Source organism: Dama dama, chromosome 33, assembly GCF_033118175.1.
Source record: "Dama dama isolate Ldn47 chromosome 33, ASM3311817v1, whole genome shotgun sequence".
In the NCBI taxonomy this organism is placed as follows: domain Eukaryota; kingdom Metazoa; phylum Chordata; class Mammalia; order Artiodactyla; family Cervidae; genus Dama; species Dama dama.
In genome coordinates, this window is record NC_083713.1 from 50,813,916 (window position 1) to 50,820,323 (window position 6,408).

At 38.1% G+C, this 6,408-nt stretch overlaps 1 non-coding gene across 1 annotated transcript; it reads left to right on the forward strand.

The window, feature by feature from the left end:
• The first annotated feature begins 352 nt into the window (after positions 1-352).
• Positions 353-424, forward strand: TRNAY-GUA (transfer RNA tyrosine (anticodon GUA)). The gene has a single exon. It is a non-coding gene; the product is annotated as a tRNA-Tyr (tRNA).
• The last annotated feature ends 5,984 nt before the right edge of the window (positions 425-6,408 follow it).

Below are 6,408 nucleotides of genomic sequence, written 5' to 3' on the forward strand. Positions count from 1 at the left end.
GTAGCCTACCAGGCTTCTCTGTCCATGGAATTTTCCAGGCAAGAATACTGGAGTGGGTTGCCATTTCCTTCTCCAGGAGATCTTCCCAACTCAGGGATTGAACCCAGGTCTCCCGCATTGTAGGCAGAGACTTTACCATCTGAGCCACCAGGGAAGTCCGTTGTACATACAGGGGGTACTGATGTCTTTCGTCTGCCCTGGCAGACACAGCTCCCTTCATCCTCTTCACACTGCCCTTGTCCCAGGGGCTGACTTGAATGGACACAGCAAAAGCAAGTGCCTATTAGCTTTTGGTGGGGTTTGACCAGTGGAGCCCCAGGAATTTGGAGAGGAGTAACGGGAGGTTGGGGCTTCCCTGGTGGCTCAGATGGTAAAGCATCTGTCTGTAATGCAGGAGACCCAGGTTCGATCCCTGGGTTGGGAAGATTCCCTGGAGAAGGAAATGGCAGTCCACTCCAGTATTCTTGCCTGGAAAATCCCATGGACAGCGGAGCCTGGCAGGCTATCTTCCATGGGGTCACAAAGAGTCGGACATGACTGAGCAAAACCTGCTCCAACGGGAGGTTGATGTGCTTATTCCCTAACATCCTCCCCTGTCAGATTGCTGTGTGTTGGCTGTTTCCCTCTACTGAAGGCTCCATACACTGGCATGTAGCTTATACCACAAGGGTCTCCCTCAAAGCACTAGTCATTTGATTTTTCCCAGCCCCTTCTGGCCTGGGATTTGTAAGCATGGATGCAAACCCAAAAATGTTTCACTTCTCTGTGGCTTTTCCTAGGCAATTCCTACACAGTCATAAATTGTTCCTTTATTGTGTGTTAAAGTGTGTGTTAGCTGCTTAGTTGTGTCTGACTCTTTGCGACTCCATGGACTGTAGCCTGTCAGGCTCCTTTGTCCATGGAATTCTTCAGGCAAGAATACTGGAGTGAGTTGCCATTTCCTTCTACAGGGAATCTTCCCAACCCAGGGATTGAACTCTGGTCTCTTGCATTGCAGGCAGATTCTTTTACCACTGAACCACCAGTGGTAATTAATTAATTAAATTAATTATTCAAAGAAAATGTGCCTTTTTTTTTTTTTTTCCCTGTTGGGGCCACAATTGATGTGTCTAAAATCTCTTAAAATTATTCAGGAGGTAAAATCAAAAGACGTTTGGTCCTTAGAAGGAAAGCTATGACAAAACTAGACAGCATATTAAAAAACAGAGACATCACTTTCCTGACAAAGTTCTGCATAGTCAAAGCTGTGGTTTCTCCAGTAGTCATATACAAATGTGAGCATTGGACCATAAAGAAGGCTGAGTGCTGAAGAACTGATTCATTTGAATTATGGTAGTAGAGGAGACTCTTGAGAGTTTCTTGGGCTGCAAGGAGATCAAATCAGTCAATCCTAAAGGAAATCAACCCTGAATATTCATTTGAAGGACTGATGCTGAAGCTGAAGCTCCAATTCTTTGGCCACCTGATGCAAAGAGTCAACTCATTGGAAAATACTCTGATGCTAGGAAAGATTGAAGGCAAAAGGAGAAGGGTACAACAGAGGTTGAGATGGTTAGATAGCATTACCAACTCAGTGGACATGAATTTTAGTGAACTCTGGGAGATAGTGGAGGACAGAGGAGCCTGGCACTCTACTGTCCATGGGGTCACAAAGAGTTGGAGATAGTAACTAAAACAACAGCAAATTCTTTAGAGTATCCTTTTTCTCACAACATAGATTAGGCTTGCTATTTATTTAAAATTCTCTAACTATAATTGTTGTCATAGTCTGCTTCCTGAATTCTCTGCCATGAACAGCATTTCATATGGACTATGGTGATGTAGGTGGTGAGAGGAAGATTTTACCCTCTGTTTACGTCAGAACATCTTTTCTTTGCTGGAATCTGAGGTGAAAACAGCTCTCTTATTACAAAATTCCAGAAAATTTCCTACGTAACACGCTAAATATCTTTCTGGCAAGACCATCTCAGGGTGTAACTACTACCTTACACCAAGGTAGAGCCAGCTAAAACAGCATCTGAAATAGGAAAGCCTCCTATGACATGGACCCTGACAATCTGGTCCCATTCACCTATTGTAATTAAAGCATTTCTCTCTTTCTTTTTTTTTTCTGCATAGAGCTCGGGATGGGGAAGACACTGTTGTCTCCTCCCATTTACAAGGAAAAAAATATGCCATATTTTGGATTTTTTATTTAACAACAGAGACAACTTTGCACATTAAAGTTTTCTACCAAAAGCTCTTTAATTTGAATGGAATTTAAATACTTCTTCTCACATGTCCCATGATTTTTTAAAATCACTGATAGGTTTTTGCATTTAAATCAGATTCAATTATGAAAATACCTTTTCCCTTCCATGAATAAGAGAAGCCTCTGCTAACTATTTGTTTGGAAAGAAACTTGAAAGAGATTATTTTATATACTTATTTATATTGTATATTATACACTCATACATTTATTTATTTATGCATTTATATAGAATTGAGTCTTCTTATAAAGTGTGTTAGTGAACTGGCTGATCAATAATCACATTTCCAGATGGAAGGTTTATGGCTAAAGAAATATTTGCTCTCATGTTCAAGAGACCTCCACATGTCCCTGCAGCCCTTATAGTGACTTCATGCATAAATGGGATAACCTTTAGTTGATTAAAATATTTCATTAGTCTGAACATATCTCTCCTTGACCTTGTCTAATAATGAAGGTATTAATTTCTTTCCTTAGATCCTTCATTCATGAACACAGGGATAGTCAATAAATTGTATGATTTGGAGGAATGCAGTGGAAGAAATTTTTAATTCTTTATGGCACACAAAGCAGTGTTGCTTTTTCTAATTGTCATGGCCTTCTTTCCTGTGACATTCAGAACTAAGCTTTAGGCAGCATAGGGTATTGATATTTAGTGAGACATATTCCACATCAGTGTTATTTCCTTACATCAGTAGATCACCAAATCCTGTTTTCACATGAACTGTGAGCTAAGGATAGTTTTACATATTTTTAAACCAAAATAAAAATAGTATTTTATCATTATCATTGTTTACTCGCTAAATTGTGCCTGACTCTTTTGCAACCCCTTGGGCTATAGCCTGCCAGGCTGCTATGTCCATAGGATTTCACAGGCAAGAATACTGGAGTGGGCTGCTATTTCCTTCTCCAGGAGATCTTCCCAAATCAGGGATGGAGCCCACATCTCCTGCTTTGCAGTGGATTCTTTACCACTGAGCCACCTGGGAATCCTAATATTTTATTACATGTGAAAATAATATGAAATTCAAGTTTCTGTGTTCATATATAGGTTGTATTTTATTTATTTAAACTTTTTATTTTGTATTGGGGTATAGCCAATTAGCAATGTTGTGATCATTTCAGGTGAACAGTGAGGGGACTCATCTATAAACATACATGCATCCATTCTCTCTCAAACCCCCCTCCCATCCAGGCTGCCAAATAACATGGAACAGAGTTCCCTGTGCTATACACTAGGTCCTTGTTGGTTATCCATCTTAAAAAAAATTGTTTGTTTTTTAATTGAAGGATAATTGCTTTACAGAATTTTGTTGTTTCCTCTCAAACATCAACATGAATCAGCCATAGGTATACATATGTCTGCTGCCTCTTGAACCTCCCTCCCATCTACCTCTCTATTCCACCCCTTTAAGTTAATACAGAGCCCCTGTTTGAGTTGAGACATACTGTAAATTCCCATTGGCTATCTATTTTACATATGGTAATGTAAGTTCCCATGTTACTCCCTCCATACATCTCACCCTCTCCTCCCCTCTTCCTGTGTCCATGTCTGTTCTCTATGTCTGTTTCTGCATTGCTGCCTTACCAATAAATTCATCTATTCATCTTTATAGATTCCATATATATATATATTCCATATATATGCATTAGTATATGATATTTATTTCTTTCTGACTTACTCACTCTGTATAGTAGGCTCTAGGTTCATCCACTTCATTAGAACTGACTCAAATGCATTACTTTTAATGACTGAGTAATATTCCATTATGTATATGTACCACAACTTCTTTATGCATTCATCTGTTGATGGACATCTAGGTTGCTCTCATATTCTAGCTATTGCAAATAGTGCTGCAATGAACATTGGGGTACATGTGTCTTTTCCAATTCTGGTTTCTTCAGAGCATATGCCTAGGAGTGGGATTGCTGGGTCATGTGATGATTTTATTTCTAGCTTTTTATGGAATGTACATACCATCTCCCATAGTGGCTGTATCAATCTACATTCCCACCAACAGTGCTAGAGGGTTCTCTTTTCTCTATACCCTCTCCAGCATTTACTGTTTGTAGGCTTTTTGATGATGACCATTCTTACTGGTGTGAGGTGATATCTCATTGTAGTTTTGGTTTGCATTTCTTTAATAATGAATGATGTTGAGCATCTTTTTATGTGTTTCTTGCCTTCTATGGAGAAATGTCTGTTTAGGTCTTCCCCCCCCCCCCCCCCCCCCCCACTTTTTGATTGGCTTGTTTGTTTTTCTGGTATTTAGTTGTATGAGCTGCTTGTAAATTTTGGAAATTAATCCTTTGTCAGTTGTTTCATTTGCTATTATTTTCTTTCATTCTGAGGATTGTCTTTTCACCTTGCTTGTAGTTTCCTTCACTGTGAAAAAGCTTTGAAGTTTAATAACGACCCATTTGTTTACTTTAGCTTTTTTTCCATTACTCTAGGAGGTGTATCATAGAGGATCTTGCTTTGATTTATATCATCGACTGTTCTGCTTATGTTTTCCTCTAAGAGTTTTATAGTTTCTGGTCTTACATTTTGGTCTTTAATCCATTTTGAGTTTATCTTTGTGTATGCTATTAGGAAGTGTTCTAATTTTGTTCTTTTACATGTAGCTGTCCAGTTTTCTCAGAACCACTAATTGAAGAGGCTGTCTTTGTCCCATTGTATGTTCTTGCCTCCATTGTCAAAAATAAGATACCCTTTTTAGGTGTGTGGGTTTATTTCTGGGCTTTTTATCTTGTTCCATTGTTCTATATTTCTGTTTTTGTGCCAGTACCATACTGTCCTGATGATTGTAGCTTTGTAGTGTAATCTGAAGTCAGGAAGATTGATTGCTCCAGCTCCATTCTTCTTTCTCAAGACTGCTTTGGCTATTTGGGGTCTTTTTTGTTTCCATATGAATTGCAAACTTTTTTGTTCTAGTTCTGTGAAAAATGTCATTGGTAATTTGATAGGGATCGCTTTGAATCTATAGATTGCATTTAGTAGTATAATCATTTTTCACAGTATTGATTCTTCCTACCCAGGAACATGGACTGTCTCTCCATCTGTTTATGTCATCTGATTTCTTTCATCAGTGTCTTTTAATTTTCTGTATGCAGTTCTTTTTTCTCCTTAGGTAGGTTTATTTCTAGATATTTTATTATTTTTGCTGCAATGGTGAATGGGATTGATTCCTTAATTTCTCTTTTGATTTTTCACTGTTAGTATATAGAAATGCAAGTGATTTCTGTTATTGATTTTGCATCCTGAGTCTTTGCTAAATTCACTGATTAGTTATACTAATTTTCTGATAGTATCTTTATGATTTTCTATGTATAGTATCATGTCATCCACAAACAGTGAGAATTTTACTTCTTCTTTTCCAACCTGGATTCCTTTTATATCTTTTTCTTCTCTGATTGCTGTGGCTAGGACTTCCAAAACCATGTTGAATAATACTGGTGAAAGTAGACACCCTTGTCTTGTTCCTGGTCTTAGGGGGATTTCTGTTTTTCACCATTGAGAATAATGTTTGCTGTGCACATATCATATATGGCATTTACTATGTTGAGGTAGGTTCTTTCTATGCCCATTTTTAAAGAGTTTTAATCATAAATGGGTGCTGAATTTTGTCAAAAAGGCTTTTTCTACATCTAACGAGATTATCATATGGTTTTTACCTTTCAATTTCCTAATACGGTGTATCACATTGATTGATTTGGGTATATTGAAGAATCCTTGCATCCCTGGAATAAACCCAGCTTGATCATGGTGTGTGAGCTTCTTAATGTGTTGTTGAATTCTGTTTGCTAGAGTTTTGTTGAGGATTTTTGCATCTATGTTCATCAGTGATATTGACCTGTAGTTTTCATTTTTGTGTGTTGTCTTTGTCTGGTTTTGGTATCAGGGTGATGGTGGCCTTGTAGAATGAGTTTGGAATTGGAATACAATCACATTCATCCATTACATGCCCATAGCTGCTTTCGTGATACAACGGCAAAATTGAGTAGTTGTGACAGAGACTGCAAAGTGTAAAAAATCTCTGGCTCTCTACAGAATTTTACTGACTCCAGCTTTGGATAGCTAAGTATGCTTAAAATAATAACCCTACTGAAAAACTTAACCCTCTTGGTAATTACTGAATCCATGATTTTCAAATCATCCA